The sequence below is a fragment of the Suncus etruscus genome, chromosome X, assembly GCF_024139225.1.
Source record: "Suncus etruscus isolate mSunEtr1 chromosome X, mSunEtr1.pri.cur, whole genome shotgun sequence".
Taxonomy (NCBI): Eukaryota; Metazoa; Chordata; class Mammalia; order Eulipotyphla; family Soricidae; genus Suncus; species Suncus etruscus.
The window spans coordinates 56,129,909-56,150,335 of record NC_064868.1 but is presented as its reverse complement, the minus strand read 5'-3'; the positions used below and the strand labels follow the sequence as shown (position 1 = coordinate 56,150,335).

The window sequence follows — 20,427 nt, the reverse complement described above, 5'->3', positions numbered from 1 at the left end:
CCCTATGAAAAATATAAATTCATGTGATTTGATACAATATAGATGGATCTAAAGCACTGAGTGAAGTTAGTCAAAATAAGTGACAGACACAGAGTGATCTTTCTCATATGTGGCATATAAAGAAATATCGCTGAGAAATATTAAGTATCCAAGAGAATAGAAAGGAAGAGCATAATATATGGTCTTCAATAAGAAACATTCTAGTGGAGGGAGGAGGATCAGTCATGGAAAGTGAACAACAGAAAATGCTTAAGGGAAGCAGTCACTTTGGATGAGGATATAGTGCTGAAAGGACTATGATATGCATGATTCTCTATCAGCAGCAATATTGTAAACCACAGTGCCTAAAAATATGTAAGTTCCTGCTTTATAGGCACAATGAAATGGGGACAGATGGTATCTGGTGGTATTTGTAGAGAGAAGTGAACACTGGTGAAGGGACTGATGTATGAACATTATACACCTGAAAGTCAACCATAAATAACTTTGCAATTTACAATGATTCTATTTAATTTAGTTAAAATTATAGTAAAAGTGGGACCGTATATGATTCTGTGGATCAAAAAAGTTCTGCTATCTCTTGGACCCTTCAACTATTAAAAATAGTAATTTGAGCTGGAGAGATATCATATCAAATAAGATGATTGCTTTGCACACAACCAACCCAGGTTCCATCTCAGGCATCCCACATGTTGCCAAAGAACCAAAAGCCCTAATGCTGAGCACAAATCCAGGAGTAATCCCTGGCATCACCAGCTATGGCCTGTGTAAAATCATTTTACTATTTCCCTTCACCTTTTCTGGGATAATTTGCACAAGTACCCTTAATTATGTCAACACTGACCATCAGATTATTTACATTAACCTTGGCTAATAAAAGTGGCAGGAGAAAGCAGCATAAAAAACTTGACTGTCTCAGAAAGATCAAAGAAACTGCCTGTCACCCCCCTGGATGAAACACACCTTTGCCTGTGACTGTCTGATTTATTGTGTGAAACTGCTAGCTGAGTGAGACCCCACATATCACAGAATAGTGCATGAACAGGAACGTGATGATATGGGAGTCATATCCCAGCAAAGCATTGTGTTCTCAGTCAGCCCTTAATTATTAAAGGAATTAAATCCAAATATAGTAGAACAATGTGAGGTTGTTTATTATGTAAATAAATCCATTGTAAAGGACCTGACAATTGAACACTCCCAGCTGTTGGTGATTGAGTTATAGCAAAAAGTAATATCCATACCTTTTTTCCAGAAGTAAACTAAATAAGATATAATTTCTGGAGGTGGTCCATAAGTCCAATTCTCTTTGAGCCTCTGGAGTTAGTTGTCTTGAGCTATCCAGGGCAGAGTCACCTTTCAGAGTCAGGACCAAATTGCTTAACTCTGAATTAGGAATATCAAGAAAGGGGCAGACCTAATTAATGTCTCCGGGCAGCTTTTGAAAATCATTAAGACTTTTGTGGTCCTTCAGTGATTTTCTGGAGAACTTTGGTGGCAGGAAATAGTTTCACTTGTGAAAGGTGGTGTTCATTCAATGACTGAAACCAAACTACGAACATTTTTGTAATCACAGTGTTTAAATAAATTATTATTAATAAAAAATAAAAGCAAGTACCTTGAAATCAACTTAACTAATAAGGTCAAAGACATATAAAAACTACAAAACATTGCTTCACAAAATAAGACGATGCAAGAAAATGGAAACACATAACTGCTCACAGATTAGGAGTAACATTAAAATGCAATAATACCCAAAGCACTATAAAGTTTTAGTGCAGGACAGCCATGCCATTTTTCAAAAAGTAGATAAAAAAATCTGAAAATTCATATGGGAAAATAAACCTCAAGAAACAGCTAGAGCACTCCTTGGGAAAAAGAAGTTAAGAGGCATCATTTTCCCCAAATTCAGACTGTAATAAGCAGTAGTCATTAAAACATGGGAATGTTTTAATTGATATTGGAATAAAAACAGACCCACAGATTAATGGTACATATTCTGAGACTGATCTCAAGCTTATGATAAATTAATATTTGAGAAAGGGGCAAGAAATTCAAAGTGGAACAAGAAAAGCCTGTTAAACAAATAGTGTTAGGAAAATTGGCCAACTTCATCCAAAAATCTGAACTCAGACCTCAACTGCTATGTACAAAAATCAAATAAAAATAGATTAAAGAACTTGATATCAAACATGAAACCATAATGTACATAGAGGAAAATTAGGTAGAATGCTCCATGATATTGAACCTAAAGGCATCATCAAGGACTAAACACCACTGGTTAACAAAGTGAAAACAAAGATAAACACATTGGACTACATTAAACTAAGAAGCTTTTTCACTTAAAAGGAAATGGTGAGTAGGACAGAAATACTGCCCATGGATTTGGAGAAACTATTCACCAAATACCCATCTGTAAGGCATTAATATCTAAGATATATAAAGCACTGGCACCAGTATAGAAGAATAAATCTTCTAACTTCACCCAAATATGGGAAGAAGAAATTAATAAACACTTCCTCCAAAAAATACAAATGAGTGCCAGGGCAGCGGTGCAAGCAGTACGGTGTCTGCCTTGCAAGTGCTAATCTAGAACTGACCGCAGTTCGATCCCCCAGCATCCCATATGGTCCCCCAAGCCAGGAGCGATTTCCAAGCACATAGCCAGGACTAACCTCTGAGCATCACTGGGTGAGGCCCAAAAACAAAACAAAGTACAAACGAGCAAAAAACACATGAAAAATTCTCCATATCATTCATCATCATATATATAAATAAAATCAACAATGAGATATCTCATGCCACAGAGACTGGCATAAATTACAAAGAACAAGAACAACCAGTGTTAGCACAGATGAAGGGAGAAAGGCACTCTCATTCTGCTGGAGGGAATATCATTTGGTCTAGTGTTTTTGGAAATAATATGTATATTCTTAAAAAATTAGAAATTGAGCTTTCTTATGACCCAGCAATAATACTCCTAGAAATATAATCTAAGAGTCCCAAAACATAATGCAGAAAAGCCATTTACACTCATGAATAATACAGCATTACTCACAAAAGCCAGAACCTGGAAACAACCTAAGTGTCCAAGAACAGATGAATGGATAAGAAACTGATATATAAAACAATAAAATACTATGAAGCTGTTAGGAAAAATGAAGTCATGAAATCTGCTTATACACGAATGGATATGTAGTATTATGCTGAGTAAAATGAGTCAATGGGAGAGGTAGAAATTACACTCATTTCTGGGATTCAAATATTGTGTGGTATGAATATCCCGAGAACAAGGGCTAGATGGATCAGTCAACGGTAGGAAGCTTGCCACAAATATAAGGATAGAGCTGTTAGGACAGAGAAGGGATCACTAAGACAATGATAGTTGGAAAAGATCATTCTGGATAAGAATTGGGTGCTGAAAGGAAATATTAATATACATCATACCCCTTCAGTAACAATACTGAAAACACAGTGTGGAAAAGGAAAGAAAATTGTAGAGAGAGAAAAGAAAAATGTCTGCATGGAAGAGGATGTGTGGGAGTGCAGAAGGGAAACTGGGGAGATTAGTGGTGAGTAATGCACATGGCGGATGAGTTTTGTATACTGTATGACTGAAACAATCGTGCACAATTTTGTAACTATGGTGATTCAATTAAAGAATTTATTTAAGGCTTCTGCCCTGCTGGGCTCTCTGGCTTTTGGGTCTTTGCCTCTTTTGGTCTTTGACCAGCATGGAGGTCAAAGGAAGATGGCTGAAAGGAGTTAAGACGCAGGGCTAGCTAAGAATGGCTGAATGCTTGAAAGGTTATGAGATAGGCCACACACATGTGGTGGATAGGGCATGAATAAAGTTGATGCTTCCTGATGCCTACCTGCAAAAGCCGGCTCCCTGTGTGTGACAACAGGCGGGGAAAATCCACGAAAGTACACCGGCCCAGTGGGGCCCAACTGTGAAAAACTGTGAGTTTGACCTGTATATGTCTGTCTACTGTCCTCTTGCGTGAAACTCTTGCGAGTGGGGCAAAAGGAGGCTCAGAGGAGCACGGCCGCTCCGCTTCGCTACGCGGCCGTGCACTCTTTCTAAGGAAAGAACACCATTGCAACAAGAAGGAAAAATTACACTAAGAACGGTGCTATATCACAGAAGCAAACATTTCTCTCCGGACTGTCTTCTCTGTTGCATGCTCGGGCTTAAGATTTGACCCAGTGTGAGGCTTCATCCACGGAGGACTCCCCTCCCTTAGAGGCAAGTCAGCCCATCCAGAAAGGGAGGAGCCAGAGGAGTGTGCTGCCTGCATCATATAGACAATAAATACCACCACAACACGTAGAAAAACCCACAATACAAGTGTGACAATGGGGAAACAACGCAGGCCAGCATCAGACATAGAGAATGAAGATGACAATTCTGAGGACCAGATAATGACCAACCAACTAATCAACCTCTCAGATAAGGACTTTAGACTAGCAATATGGAAGATGCTCAACGGACTCCAAGAAACCATGGATCGAGTTGAACAGAACACTAATAAGAACCAAGAAAATATGAAGACAGAAATCACAAAACTCCAAACTGAAATAACATGTCAACTAACAGGACTGAAAAAGTCAGTAAACGAAGTGAATGACAAAATGGATAAGCTCTGGGACAGGGTATCAGAAGCTGAGAATAGACTTGGTGCTGTGGAAGATGAGATACATAACAATTCCATACAGCAGGAGAGATTAGACAAAAAACTTAAAGCAAATGAGCAGACAATGGAAAAATTAGTCAAAGAATGGGAACAGATGAAAATAGAAGTCTATGATAAGATCAACAGAAACAACTTAAGAATCATTGGAGTCCCAGAGACCCAGGAAGAAAACTTCCAGGAAGAATCAACGGTCAAGAACATCATTAAAGAGAAACTTCCAGAGCTAAAGAATATATGTGATCAAATCCTGCATGCCCAAAGAGTACCAACCAAAAGAGACCCCAGAAAAACCACCCCAAGACACATCCTAGTCACAATGACAAATCCCACAGATAGAGACAGAATTCTGAAAACAGCAAGATCAAAAGGGGAAATCACGTTCAAGCAAGCTTCCCTGAGATTTACAGCAGACCTGTCACCAGAAACACTCAATGCCAGAAAGCAGTGGTGGGATATTGTGACAAGACTGAATGAAATGAATGCTTCACCCAGAATACTAAACCCAGCAAAACTCACTTTCCGGTTTGACGGAAGAATACATGGTTTCACAGACAAAAAACAGCTCAGAAACTTCACAGACACAAAACCAGTCTTAAGAGAAAAACTGAAAGACCTAATCTAAGACAAGACTACCCAAAAGACACACCAAATTTCGAAATAAAGATGGCGTTAAATCCCAGGACAATTCTTTCTCTCAATGTCAATGGACTAAATGCACCAGTTAAGAGACACAGAATGGCTAAATGGATCAAAAAACTCAATCCAACCTTCTGCTGCCTACAAGAAACGCACCTGAATAGTCAGAACAAACATAGACTCAAAATAAAAGGCTGGAGAAAAATTATCCAAGAATTTATTTAAAATTAAAATGAAAAACATGAACAAATAATAGTATATTGATAACAATTATGCATATCTAAATCAAAGCTGCCAAGATATATCTTCTCATGTCAGTGACAATGTCTTATAGCAAAAACTCCAGCAGTAGAATGAATATGGTGAAAAAGATTCCTTCATGTATTGTGAGAATGTCATCTGTTTCAACCTCTATGATGTCTTTTCAAATAATAAAGAATTGTGGGCTGGAGTGAGAGTACAATGGGTATAGTGCTTGCCTTGCAAGCTCATGATTCGGGTTTGATCCCTGACATTACATATGGTCCCCTGAGCCCATCACAAGTGATCAATAGGCAGAGCCAATAGTAAACCCTAAGCACAGCAAAATATAACCAAACTAATAATAAATTAAATGACTTGATCTTCCATATGCATCACTACATAATTCTTCATATCTATCAAAAAACAAACACTATTTTATATTTCCATTTTTATTGAAGTACCATGCTTTGTTAATGATTCTTTATGCATGCAATATTCCCACACTAGAGCCACCATCATAATGCCCACTTTGCAGGAAACCACCCTTCCTTCCATCCCATGTAGATCAGTTCTGTGGATCAAAGCTCTCATCATGTCATCTTTGGCTAGTTGTTACTACTTTACTTCTATTTAATTTTTTATTTTTATTTTTTTCTTTCTATTTAATTGGTATAATTATGGATTTTTTCTCAAGAATAATTGGGGCACTAGAGACAGTAAAGTGAGTAGAACACTTGCCTACACACCAAATTATGTATTATACTCAGCAAACCATAGACCTCTGAAGACTTGCTAGCTAGGTGTAATCTTTTAGCGCAGGCTCAGGAGTAAGCCTGAGCACTGCCAATGTGACAAAAAATCATTTTTGATTAGTACCAAGTATGAGTGTTTCCCCCTTTCTGATTTTGATTAACTTCCATTTTCAAATATCATGGTATGAGAAAATTGTTTAAATGATTTTTATAATTTTGGTTTTATAGAGCTATATTTTGTGACCAATCATATCATCTATCTTATAAAATATACTGAATGTACTCAAGAAGAACTACATAACGTACTATTTGTTGATTGAGAACCCTATATATGTCTGTTAGGTTCAACTTCATTTCTTCATTTTTAGCCAAGGGCCCCTATTGAGATTGCCACTCTAGCTGGACAGACTCACACTCATTACCCACTCCCTGAAAGGAGGCACTCTGTAGGCAGGCCTTCCCTATCCCATTGGGGGGGTGGTGGGAGATGAGTGCTTGTTAGAGTAAACACCTCGTATGTCACAACGGTGCCCACCACCGTTCCTTTCCTGGGACATTTAGGTCATATTCCCCCTAGTCACATAGGTCACATCTACACATCTGACATGCTGCGCACACTAGTAAGGACACAAGCCACAGTTTAGGGGCAGATAAATTCAGTGGCTCTGTTGTGGAGCCTCCTGGCATGGCTGAGACCTGATTTTAATAAAGAGAGACCACCCCCCTAATAAGCGTTTGTGGTATTTTCTCAATCTTAGTTTATTTATAATTGCAAATATTTTATTTGGCCTCAATATGAATCTCCTTTCTGCCATACTGTGTATCCATTTAAGCATTTACCTCTTTACCTGGAAAACTTAGCATCAACAGGAAACATATTGAAACTGAAATAACTACCAGGTATTTAGTTAGTTCAATACAGTTAGTTATTGATAGAATGCGCTGTGCTTTATTGCCCCACCACCCTGCCCTCTCAGATGAAAGAAATGTTTGTTTAGGGGGCATGTCTGATGCATAAGGTACTTCTGGTGACTTGCTAATTTTTCACCTTGGAAATAGCATTCAAGGTTTGGCCTGGAAATAACAGTGGCTTGTTAGGAAAGCTCTAAGGTAAAGATTTGCCCCCTTTTTAAATCAAGCTTGTCTTCTTAAGTCAGACTTTGCCCTTTTGACTAACACCTGCTTTTAATTTAGCAAGTTGGTTATCTGAAAAAAGCCTAAAAGCAAAAAGCCTGGGGGGTTTTTTTGTTTTTTTCTTTTTTTCAGAAGAAAAGAACCTTGATTAAAAAAAAAAACCTGGCATCTTGCTAATCTTCTAATTTACATCAGAATTGACACCCAGGGTCTGGCCTGGGAGGAAAAACATTGAGATGTTAAAATTTGACCTCTTTGATCCCAGGGAAGCCTCTAGGCGCAAACAGAAACTCATCTGTCTTTTTTTTTTCTTTTTTTAATTAATATCTTTATTTAAACACCTTGATTACAAATATGATTGTAATTGGGATTCAGTCATGTAAAGAACACCCCCCTTCACCAGTGCAACATTCCCATCTCTAATGTCCCAAATCTCCCTCCTTCTCCCCACCCCACCCCCGCCTGTATTCAGACAGACTTTCTACTTCATCTCTGTCTCTTGATTGAAGTGTATCTTTAATTTTATTATTTATTTATTTATTTATTTATTGGCTTTTGGGCCACACCCAGCAGCGCTCAAGGGTTATCCTGGTTCCATGCTCAGAAATAGCTCCTAGCAGGCTCAGGGGACCATATGGGATGCGGGGAATCAAACCCAGGTCCATCCTGGGTCGACTGCATCCAAGGAAAATGTCCTACTGTTGTGCTATCTCTCTGCACCCAAGGAAAATGTCCTACTGTTGTGCTATCTCTCTGGCTCTAAAATGTATCTTTTAGAATATCTGTAACCCGCCTTATAGGCATGTAAATTGATTAGAAAATTAAACAGAATGCACTGATAAAGTTTTTATTAACAAGAAAGATATATATTTGACTCCACAAGGAAACAAACTTTTTTCCATACCACAAAAAATATGACTTGCAAAACTCTTGCTTAAATAGCCCTTGTAATTTCAATAAAGCAGAATGCAGATTTCCCCACTACTACTGAGTGTGGCTCTGTTATTACTACTGCCAAATCCATCACCCACTTTCCAGAGGGACCCCAAAAATTCTCTTAGTGTCCAGATCAAGAGAGTCCTGTAAAAGACCCTCCCTTCTCTTTGTTCAAACTTCCCAAGTAGGTAAATCCTATTAGATGTGTAAATGTTTAAATACTCCTCCCTGATTATAAAGCAAGTCGTCTCACTGCAGCCTCTCCAAAGGCCTTTCTCAGGACACCTTCCATCCTCACTTTCCACCCCACCCTAAGCAAACCTGAGGGAGGTTGTGAACTTGCTTAGGAGCTAACACCACTGACAGTATCTTTTACATTCATTAAAGGTAAATTTCCTTATTAACACTGTTTTCCAAGTAAATTAACAACCGTGCAAAGTACAGTGTCAAAAAGAAAAAAAAAGGAAGAGAAAGTGTGAGATAGAGAAGTAAAATGCCTACCCCAGAGGCAGGCAGGAGTTTGGGAGGTGGGGGGAGGAACTAGGGACATTGGCAGCAGAAAATGAGAACTGATGAAAGGTGCTATACATTGTATGACTGAAACTCAATCATGAACAATTTTGTAACCCTAGCGTTTAAATAAATAAAAAAATATGGTCCCTTTGATTTTACAATATTTTGGTAAATTTTACATGTTCTGCTTGTTTAACAATTTTATTGATGAGTTCATATAAACTTTTAAATGTGATTTGGGGAGGAAAGACACTTGGGATATTGGTCATGGGAATATTGCACTGGTGAAGGATTTTTATATATATATATTAAAAAATCAAAAAAAAAAAGAAAAGATAAGGCCTCCGAATTCTAAGCACAGGCTGTGTTCTTTACACTGACTGTATAGAAAGAGGAGGTACAGTAAATGCACCCCATATACACCTTAACAGGCTCTTTGCCTGGTCTGTATTGTGAATTGGGGGACAAAAAAAAATAAATGTGATTTGACATGAAAAGTTGGCTACCACATATTAATCAAAAGACAAAAAATGCAGAACAGTAAAAATTTGTGGCATATAATTAAAATCATATGTGTATAATTTTAAAATGAGCTAAAGTCATAGAACGAACATATTAATAGTGATTTTGAAGAAAAGATGAGTGGTATCAATTGAGAGTTATGTTTTTCAGTGTCATTTCATTCCTTATAGCAAGATTTAATAATAAAAATATAAAAATCAACAGTTGTAAAATAAATTGTTCTTCCTTACTCTTTCTGAGAATGCCAGTTACCAGCCAGGGCCTGACTACCTGGGAAGTATTGGCAGCGACTATTTTCTCTTGGATCTTGATAGAGGAGTGGTCTGTTTCTTTCAGAACCAAGATTCATAAAGTAAGCCATAACTTTTTTATGAGACAAGGTGGTTTTATTGAAACTTATTTATAAAGATGTCATGGGGAAAAAGTATGTTTAAGAAATAATATAGACTTTTCCAGAGAGTAAATAGAAAAGCAAAGAAACAGAGACAGACAAGTGAGATAACTGTTCAAGAGAAACACAAGCTTAGAAAACAAGCCAGCTGTAACATGTTTTGTTTCTTTTGTTTGAGGTAGTGGGACACACCTGCTATGCTCAAGAGTTAAATCCAGCACTGTCTTGGGTTGCCCCTAGAGGTGCATATAGTGCCAGGGAAAAAATTCAAAATTCCTGCATGCATAGCATGCACTCAGTCATTTGCGCTTTTTTTTTCTGGCCCAGTCATGCCACTTTCATATTCTAATTCTAGTGTATTATTTCTTTCAGCTTTGAAGTTTTAAGTACCTCTCCAACCTTCAAGTTTCCTCACTGGGAAGCTTTTGCTAACATTCCAGGGTAGTGTTAGTTGCATTGCATCTATTTGCCTATTCTACTTTAAACATACTTTCATTAATAAACATCTGGTTCCAAATTTTTTGTACCAGAGAGAAATTACTACGGTTAAGGCACATGCTTTGCATGCAGCTGGCCCCATTTTGATATTTTTGAGCCACACCCAGCATTGCTTGGGAATTACTCCTAGTTCTAAACTCAGGAATTACTCCTGGTCTTGCTCAAGGGAACATACAGTATGCCAGTGATTGAATCAGGGTCAACTACATGCAAGAAAAACACTCTAGCCACTATTTTTGCTCAAGCTGCTGGGTCCATTTTGATTCCCAGTGCTCCAAGAGCCTCCAGGGGTGAAACCTGAACACAGATACAGTAGTAAGACCTGGCCTTCTGTGGGTTTGGATCTTCACCTTCCCATTTGTGTGTGTGTGTGTGTGTGTGTGTGTGTGTGTGTGTGTGTGTGTGTGTATTCTAACAGGCATTGAAAAAACATTTCTGTCTTTGTGAGGTAACCTAGAGTTTGGCCCTAGAATGCACATTTGGAGCATTACTCAATATTCTAAGTTTAATTTTTATATGCACTGCTCATTGTGGAAAGGCCAACAGGCATGGCATTAGGAAGAAAAAGCCATTTCAGGACTCAGAAAACTCAAGTCAGCGGCCTAATTATGTGTAAGACAAGCACAAAACCATATCAACTTAAACCTTTACATACTCCTAAGGAATACTTTCAGATGCTGAATCCAAATACTAACTCATTCTAGTCCTCAACCCTGAGTTCCTTTTTCAGGTAAAGATGGTCTTTCAGAGATCTATAACATGTTTGCAGAGGAAGATTTGGCAGAAGCAAGACAGCAAAGATTCAAAATTAAGGTAGAATAAACCACAATCATTCCAGAGTTTTCCCAAATTCTCTTTCTGCTCCCACTTTCATCTTTTCCACGAAAGAGTCTTAGGTCATGCTTTACATAATATTATAACAAAAATAAATGTTGCGGATGATATAAAAAACTGAGGGTGGTATTCTCCATACCAAGAAAGAATAATGGGTTAAATGTGATTATGAGCAATTGAGTGGGAAGAAAATAGCTAAATAAGGCAGACTTGTCTGGTATGCAATCATTAGGAAAGGCTCCAGAAACTGACGGCATAGGGCGGACAGAAACTTATTCATTAGTTTCCTCTGGCAACTGGCTTGAGGCCAGGAGGCAAACTCCCAACCATAAAAAAATAGCCAAACTATGGCAGGAAGAAAGGCAACCAGGCTAGATTTTTCCCTGGGTCCAAATCAGGGCAAATTAAGGGTCAGCTGTCCAAGACCAGAAGAAAAGTGAGGCAATTAACCTGAAGCAAAACGAAAAAAAGGCAGATGTTCTCACCAAGTGTATGCTCAATCTACTATGGCCCAAATGTCAAGGGGAGAGTGGAACATGGAAAAGGAGTCTTTTCTCTACCCCATTTACATATTTCTGATATTTTTCTGTAGAGAAAAGAAAAATTCAAAGACAAAATGACTTTTATTCTGGTTAAATAGAATTTTTTTGAGGTGTTCAATCCCATACAAATATCTTCAAGGACCTTCAGAGAGCATTCTGTGTCATTTTAAGTCCATGAAGATAGCAAAGATTTGTGTTGCTTGACTGACACCAAAAACTGGTCTCCATCAATTAACTGGTCTCAACCTTGATCTCCATCTTGTATTCCCAAATCTCAGATCAGTCAATCCTAGTACTTCATCTAACTAAGATTCATGAAAGGGACCAGCAGGAGTAGATTATAACAAGAGAGTAAAATCGGGAAATCTTATACGAAATATATTTCCTTGGAAAAAGCAAGTCTTCATCTATTCCAAATATTTAAGGGAGACTGCTGCGAAAGAGACTGATCAAGCATGATTTGCATATTTTGTTCCCCCTCCTAGGCTTTAATGCTGGTCACCTTCCAAATGCACACTCAGAAAAGGATTACTTGGGATTTTTCTCTGCTTTCATATATGATGAAGTGCCCCCATCTCAACCTTTATCTTGTGAGGCCCTGACTAATAGTCTGGCCACAAAATGTAGCTCCTAAATTTCACAAAGTAAAAATATCACTAGCTGGGAAGAACTTCAGCAGTTGAGGTTACACATCACTGGAGCTACCTAACAAAACATTACTATTAAATAAACACAGTGGTATGACACCATACCAGTGATGTCAAAACTTACATTATGCCACTAAAAGTACATTGAAACTAGCATCAAATCAGGATCTGTCATCAAGCATAACAAAAGAGCTGTACTTTGAAATTTACTCAAAAGGCTCTTTCTTTAAATTCAAGGCTTAGAAGTGCCTTAGCTAAAAAATGCCACACTTCTAAGCCCATAATAATCACACATTAAGTAATCACTCTCTACTGAAGCTCAACTATCAACATCTTTGTAAATCACTGTGTCATTTTTATAAAAATTACTCCCATCATTTTTGGCCTTTTCCAAATTAATATCTCACAGCAAAGCCTTTGGAAAGTGTTAGGAATCTAAGGGCATAAAGAGAGCACTATTACGTTTAGCTCATATATTTATACATATAGGAAGGTACATATCATATAATTATTTGGACAACAAAGGCAACCAAGTTATTTTACCATAGCAAATTCTGAAGCAACCATGACAAGATTTCCCTCAACAAACCATTAGAAATCTTGACAATTGAGATAAGATCATTGTTTCTAACTAACTTTAGAAAGAGTAATATGATCTTTGCTCACATGTACTACACTGTGGTTTACATCAAAACAATAAGCACTGTAATCTTTCATTTCAGATAAATTCACTTCAAAGTCATCTTATAACAACAAATACTGTGACAAAAATGCAAAAGGAAATATTATTCTAACTTAAGTAAAATATGAAGCTGGAGCACCGAGTCAGAATATGTAGAGATTTATAAATCAAAATTTTATTTGGCAAAAGAAAGGCAGAGTAGGCGCTGGAGCCGTAAGTCAGGTTCTTGCCTTGTATGAGGCTAACCCAGTTGTGATTCCTAGCATACAAAAGCATGAGTAAACACTGAGTGACACTGGATGTGACTAAAACTCAAAAATAAAAAATAAAAGCTTATTTTAATTTTAAAAAGAAAGGTAGAAAATTTGGATGAGGAGTGGCAGGAATAGAAAAATAATTCTGAGGCCCTAGAAGAATTGAGTCACCCACTGACTAACACCTGCTATAGTAGAAACTATTTAGGGAAACTCTGATGCAGACATCTTTTTAACATAATTACCACAGAGTAAATTTTCTCAAAGCTTTTGTCTCCTAGGTAAAAAGAAATATTCTTCTAAAACAGTGAAGCCCAACAAGACATTAGCTACAGTGAAATAAGAAAAACTAAGTCTTACTTTCAATACCAGTTTTGGCTTATCACCCTAGCAATGAATATGGAGAAGTAATAGAACTCTACAAAACATTTGAGGACAGTTAAGCCTAATCTCAAACAGTAACATCTTGTTGGCTTTGCTATTTTTTTTTATTTTAGGCCACACCTTGTGATGCTCACCGTTTACTCCTGGCTATGCGCTCAGAAATCGCTCCTGGATTGGGGTGCCATATAGAATGCAGTGGGGATCTCGAACCACAGTTTATCCTAGGTTAGTGCATGCAAGGCCACTTGTGCCACTGCTCCAGCCCCTGGCTTTGCTCTTTAGTTCCCTACAGTGCACAATATGCTGTCCACTACCCTTTGTAGTCAAAGCAGAAACTTTACTTCCTGGAGCCCATGACAAAACATTCCCAAGGCACAGTCCAAATTATTTCCATATAAAGCAACTTTTAAAGTTAGCTCTACACTATGAAGAACCTACTATTCTTATGATCACAATAATACTCTGATCAGGGAATAAGTATGTGTGGCTCAGCAGTATAATATTTTCATTGCATGTGTGAATACCTGAGTTAAATTTCTGACACAGAAAAAAATGAATACATAACACTGAGGTCAATCAAATCCCCGAGAGAGGAAAAAAATCACTGAGCACCTTGTAAATATTGTCACTCTGAAAGTAGTCATTCAAATATTGTCCCTACACTGGGGGTCAGGCAAGATGTACTTATGTTCCAATTCTATTATCAATTTACTCCATTCCAATTTCTAAAATTTGCTGTCTCCATACAAAACATAAAGTTCATATTAAAATGTCTAGGGCTAGCTCTACTGCTTCATGACTCAAAAATTCCTGCAAAAACTCTAGAAGAAAACTAAGGCTGAAGAAACTCTGAGTCATCCTAAATACATATATATTGTAAATAATAAGCCCTTAGGAAACAAAGTGATAGTACAGTGGGGAGGGCACTCGTCTTGGCCTCAGGTTAAATCTCCAGCAGCCCATATAATCACACAAGCAACACCAGAATGATTCCTAAATTCAGGGCAAGGAGTGATCCCTGAGCACTATTAGAAATAACTCAAAAAAATGGTAAGTTCTTAGCAAATGGTAGTAGTTATTTTAGAAAGTTGGTTTCTATACCACCATATGCTCTATGTTTACAACTATACTTAACTACCAAACTCAGAAAATAATAAGTTAATTTATTTTCTTTAGATATTTCTTTCTATAGGTGGTCCATGCTATCAATAAGTAAAAAGGCAATACATAAAAGGAAAACAAAGACTAAAGTTTTCAATATTTTCAGAGGGTTTTCAGTCTAGGCAGAGTATTTCCAATACAAACTTAATTTGTTTCTCTTATTCCTCAATGAGAAAATATATAGTCCTTTCTCCTCCGTAAGTTATTAAGTGAAAAGGAAAAAAACAGCCATGAACATATCCATTTTCTTCATTGTTTATTTTTTTCTGACGTATTATTGTAATATATCAAATACCAAGCTGGAAACTCTACATTGTGAACTCAATATGGATATAAAAGAAGAAAAATTCTAAAGTCAATTTACTTATCATTTTAACAGCATCAACCTAAGGAAAGGAATACAAAAGCTAACCCACTAAGGGAACATTTCCATACCACAAATCAGAACCTGAACTTGAAAAGTTTTTTTGAGCTCTGTCAAGCATGAAATGGTCAGTAGGATGAACAAGAAATTTAGTCAATCATGACAAGACTGTCTTGTTCACTTGATGAACAGATAGATTTATACTGGAATAGGGTTGCAAGAAGAAAGAAAATATTGTGAAATGGAATATATAAACATAAAAATTTCTGTTTTCCTTGAAAGATCAAAACCAAAACTGACCCATCAGAATTGGGAAGTTGCTCAGTGGTCTGCATGATTTGTATGTGCAAGGACACAAAGTCAAACTTTGGAACCATGTAGTCCTTCAAGCACCATTTGGTGTAGCCCTGACTGCCTCCCAAATACTGCTAGATATGGCTCTGTGACTGCCACTACCATTAAATCCAAGCATTGAAATGTCTGGGTTTTTTTGGTTTGGGGGCCACACCCAACGGCGCTCAGGGGTTACTCCAGGCTATCTGCTCAGAAATAGCTCCTGGCAGGCACTGGAGACCATATGGGACACCGGGATTCGAACCAACCACCTTAGGTCCTGGATTGGGTGCTTGCAAGACAAACACCGCTGTGCTATCTCTCTGGCCCCTGAAATGTCTGATTAAGTTAACCAAGTATCACCAGGATTGGTCCCAATGTGCTTGGGCATTCACCCTATCAAAAATAAATTTGATTCTTACCAACCTACAATGAGAAATTTTCAGAAACTCCATGGAGTCCCAACCTTAAAACTCTTGAAGAGTTGGTAGCCAGATCTCAGTTTCAAGATCTTGAATCTAGACATTTTAAAGAGATAGGGATTTTTAGAATGATACAAAGGGATCTGGGCACACAATTGCCAATACCATTAAAAGTGTATTCAAATAAATGTAACTTTCATCTCATAGAGAATAAATTGAATATGAAGTCAGAGAGATAGATCACTAATAACCCTTTCATCTATAATATTCTGTAAAGCTGGATTCAGTAAAGTCTCCTGGATAAGGAGAGAAGAGTAATGAGTTAAGATATTGTTATAGGCAGTTGGAAAAAAAACTTTTATCAGACTAGCAAAAAATATCATGTCTGTAACCACTCAAGAGTAACCTTCTTCGAAAAATAAATAAGAATATAAATTAGTGAATTCTTTCAAGGGTGTGACAATGGCCTCTAGTTCTACCAGCCTATCAAAACCTAGAGGACCTTCAATAATATGCCCATGTTAGGTAAAATAAAATCATAAAATTTTCTTATACATAGATATAGGAGAGAATCATGCTGAGTAAATGAGTCAGAGGGAGATGGGCAGACATAGAATGATCAGACCCATCTGCAGAATTTTAAAAAAAGCCAGAGTATAATAACATCTGAAATAAAAAAATCAGAGTTCATAAAAAAGAAATAAAATGTTAAGAAACAAAAAATATATAAAAAAGATTAACAATACCAAAAAAAGAATAACACCTGGGGCCAGGGCGGTGGCACAGGGCATAAGGTGTCCCACTAGCCTAGGAAGGACCATGGTACAATCACCCAGCATCCCATATGGGCATCCCCAAGCCAGGAGCAATTTCTGAGTGCATAGCCAAGAATAACCCCTGAGCATCAATGGGTGTGGTCCAAAAAAAAAAAAAGCAAAGCAAAAAAGAATAACACCTAATGACAACAGAAATGTTAGGGGAAGTACAGTTAAGACTGAGAAGAAATCACTATGACAACAACTGTTTGAAATTATCATTCTGAACAAAAAAAGGGAATTGAAATGAAGTAATGTGATATGCATGATACCCCTTTAAAAACTGTTGTAAACTACCATGCCTAAAAGGAAGAGAGAGAAAGAAGTATCTGCCATAGAGAAATGCTGAGATTGGGGTTGGGAGGGTTACTGGGGAAAATGGTGGCAGGAAATGAACACTGGCAAAGGAATGGGTGTTGGAACATTGAACAAAACTCAACTATCAATATTTTTTCAATTCAGTGATTTAATAAAAACAATTATATAAAAAAGAAAACCAAATGAAAAGTCCAAATGATTCTGTATTGCCAGTAGTTTTATAAAAAGCCAGGTGAATTTTAGAATCCAAAGAAGTGTAAAAATGAAAAGTACCTTTTAATAATCTCTATTTCTGATCCCTTGTCCCACCTACAGTAGGTAGGATTGGTTCAAGGGTTAAATGGTTCAGATTTTGTCTCCTAGTCACCAAGTGCCACTTTAGAGTCACTTGAGTGGCTCAAGCAATGCTAGGAATGGCCGAATAAACAATCCACAAAACATCAGTTAAAGTTTAGCTGAAAGTAAATACAGAAACATTTGAATACTTCATGGAAATGTTTTTATTTTACATTTTATCACATGAACTGGCCACTTTCTTGACATTCCCTTGATATGTAGAGCTAAAATAGCACATTAGAGACAATTTACCAAAACTGAACCTGAAATGAAGACCTAGATTCAAGGTCTAGTATTGTTATGAATATAATATATCAATCTAGTTCGTTTCTTACTATTTGATGGCTATAAAGATTGCATTGATCAGTGCATGCACCTGACTCAGGTTTCATCCCCAGCAACCATCTCTAAACCCCACCAGGAATAATCCCTAAATGTAGGGCCAAGCACTGAGAAGTTGGGTGTGGCTCAAAACCCCAAAATTTTATAAATAAATAACAAGAGTTGATCAACTCTAACAGACCAAAAAAAAATTTTGGGGGGTTTTAGTTTTTGGGTCACACCCAGCAGCACTAGGGGTTGCTCCTGGCTCTATGCTCAGAAATCACTTCTGGCAGGCTCAGGGAACCATATGGGATGCCGGAATTCAAACCACCACCCTGCATGCAAAGCAAATGCCCTTCATGCTATTTCTCTGGCCCACAAACCAAAAATTTTAAATATTCTGATAATACTATACAATATCTTTTTAGAGAATCCTGCAGTGACAAATCATGTGTGATGTAATTTTAAAAGTTGAAATGTGGGGCCCGGCGGTGGCGCTAAAGGTAAGGTGCCTGCCTTGCCTGCGCTAGCCTTGGATGGACCGCGGTTCGATTCCCCCGGTGTCCCATATGGTCCCCCTCGCCAGGAGCGACTTCTGAGCGCATAGCCAGGAGTAACCCCTGAGCGTCACCGGGTGTGGCCCAAAAACCAAAAAAAAAAAAAGTTGAAATGTAATGAGAGTGGGATATAAGCATTTTAGTTTTTATAACTTTTTTGAAATTTTCCCCACCCCTTCTTATCACAGAGAGTGTATGTGAGGATAAATAATTTTCACCATTCTGGCTACAATCATGATCAGGAAACCTGCAATTAGAAGCAGAACATAAGAACTGATATGAAGGATTGCATGCAATAACAGAATTAAGGGATCCTGGGCTAAGGTAGGTAAAGGCTGTAAAATTGAAACCAACCCTGGAGAGATTACAGAGTTTATATGAAGAAAACTCTTTTTATTTTTCAAATAGTCTTCTCAATTTTCACACTTCCCTTCTAGTTAAAGTTACTAGATGGCATGTAGTGATTTAACGTATGTAGAATCAGAAAAATAAGTGGGGCAACCATCATCTCTCACTATGTAACTACACTAATGCCAATTTTGATTACTTTGCACAAATTAAACACGAGAACAAATTAAACATTTGAGAATCAGGAAGCCCGAATGATAGGACAGTCTTTCAAGAACCTACTGTGTCAGCTGTGTCAGAATATGGACAACACATATTGCTTCAAGAACCACTGTGTAGAAAAAAACATCTAAAAGTCTTAAAGAAAGGGGGCAGTTATAGCACAGTGGTTGAGTGTTTGCCTTGCACACAGCTGACTCAGGACAAACCTTGGTTCAATCCCCGGTGTCCCATATAGTCCCCCAAGCTAGGAGCGATTTCTGAGCGAATAGACAGGTGTAGCCCCTGAGTGTCAAGAGTGTAACCCAAAAAACAAACTATCAACTCCAGGTTGCTTCCAGATTCTGGCTATTGTAAATAGCCATAAATATAATATATAGGTATGAGGAAGGCATTTTTGTATTGTGTTTTTGTATTCCTAGGGTATATCCCTAGGAACTCAATTTCCAGTTTTTTGAGGAATCTCTATATTATTTTCCATAAAGGCTGGGCTAGACAACCCAGATGCCTGACAACAGATGAATGGCAAAAGAGACTTTGGTACATATACACAATAAAATATTATGCAGCCATCAGGAAAAATGAAGTCATGAAATTTTCCTATACATAGATGGACATGGAAATTATTACCGTATTTTCCGGCATATAAGACGACTTTTGAAACAAAAAAAAGTCAACCGAAAATTGGGGGGTCGTCTTATACGCTGAGTATATCCCAAAAAATGAATCAATATGCCGCTAAACAAAAATTGTCCGAATATTGCCACAAAATGAATTTTCCAACTCGATCCTGCACCAATCACTGCAAGGCTGCTCAGACCATCTCTCTAACTCAGCCAATCCAAGCAGGCTTTTTATGCACGCAAATTGGACAATGTTCTGGACCCGAATCTACACTGTAAAAAGCCTGTTCAGATTGGCGAGAGTCAGAGAGGAAGTCTATGACAGTATAACCTTTGAGCCTTTGCTTGTTGTGATTGGCTTACTGTGGTACATACAGTTGCAGCACAGGAACGTTCTGTCTGATACAGCGAATATAGGCCTAAACCTGTTTTAACTGCAAAATTAGGGGGTCGTCTTATGCGCCCAGTCATCTTATACGCTGGCAAATACGGTATGCTGACTAAAATAAGTCAAAAGAAGATAGAAACAGGATAGTCTCACTCATCTATGGGATTTAAGAAAAATAAAAGACATTATAGTAATAACACCCAGAATACAATAGAGATGAGGGCTGGAGGGATGAGCCCGTGATATGAAGCTTAACACAAAGAGTGGTGAGTTCAGTTAGAGAAATAGCTACACTGACAACTATCATGACAATGGTAGTGAGTGAGAGAAATAAAATGCCTGTCTCAAATGCAGACGGGGGTGGGGAAAGAATGAGATGGGGGTCATTGGTGGTGGAAAGGTTGCACTGTTGAAGGAGGGTGTTCTTTTTTATGACTGAATTACAAACATGTTTGTAATCATGGTGCTTAAAGCTATTAATCATATAAAATTAGAAGTCTTAACTCCAACCTTATTTCTCTATGTCAGGAAAAGGTTGAAAAACATTGATTTAC

General features: G+C 37.7%; 1 protein-coding gene and 1 non-coding gene across 2 annotated transcripts in view; one reads left to right on the top strand and one right to left on the bottom strand.

The window, feature by feature from the left end:
* The window catches only part of MSN (moesin), a 123,410-nt gene that overhangs the window by 100,793 nt on the left and 2,190 nt on the right, over window positions 1–20,427 (bottom strand). The window lies entirely within an intron of this gene.
* On the top strand, window positions 9,251–9,381 carry LOC125999817 (small nucleolar RNA SNORA51). The gene has a single exon (XR_007492285.1). It is a non-coding gene; the product is annotated as a small nucleolar RNA SNORA51 (small nucleolar RNA).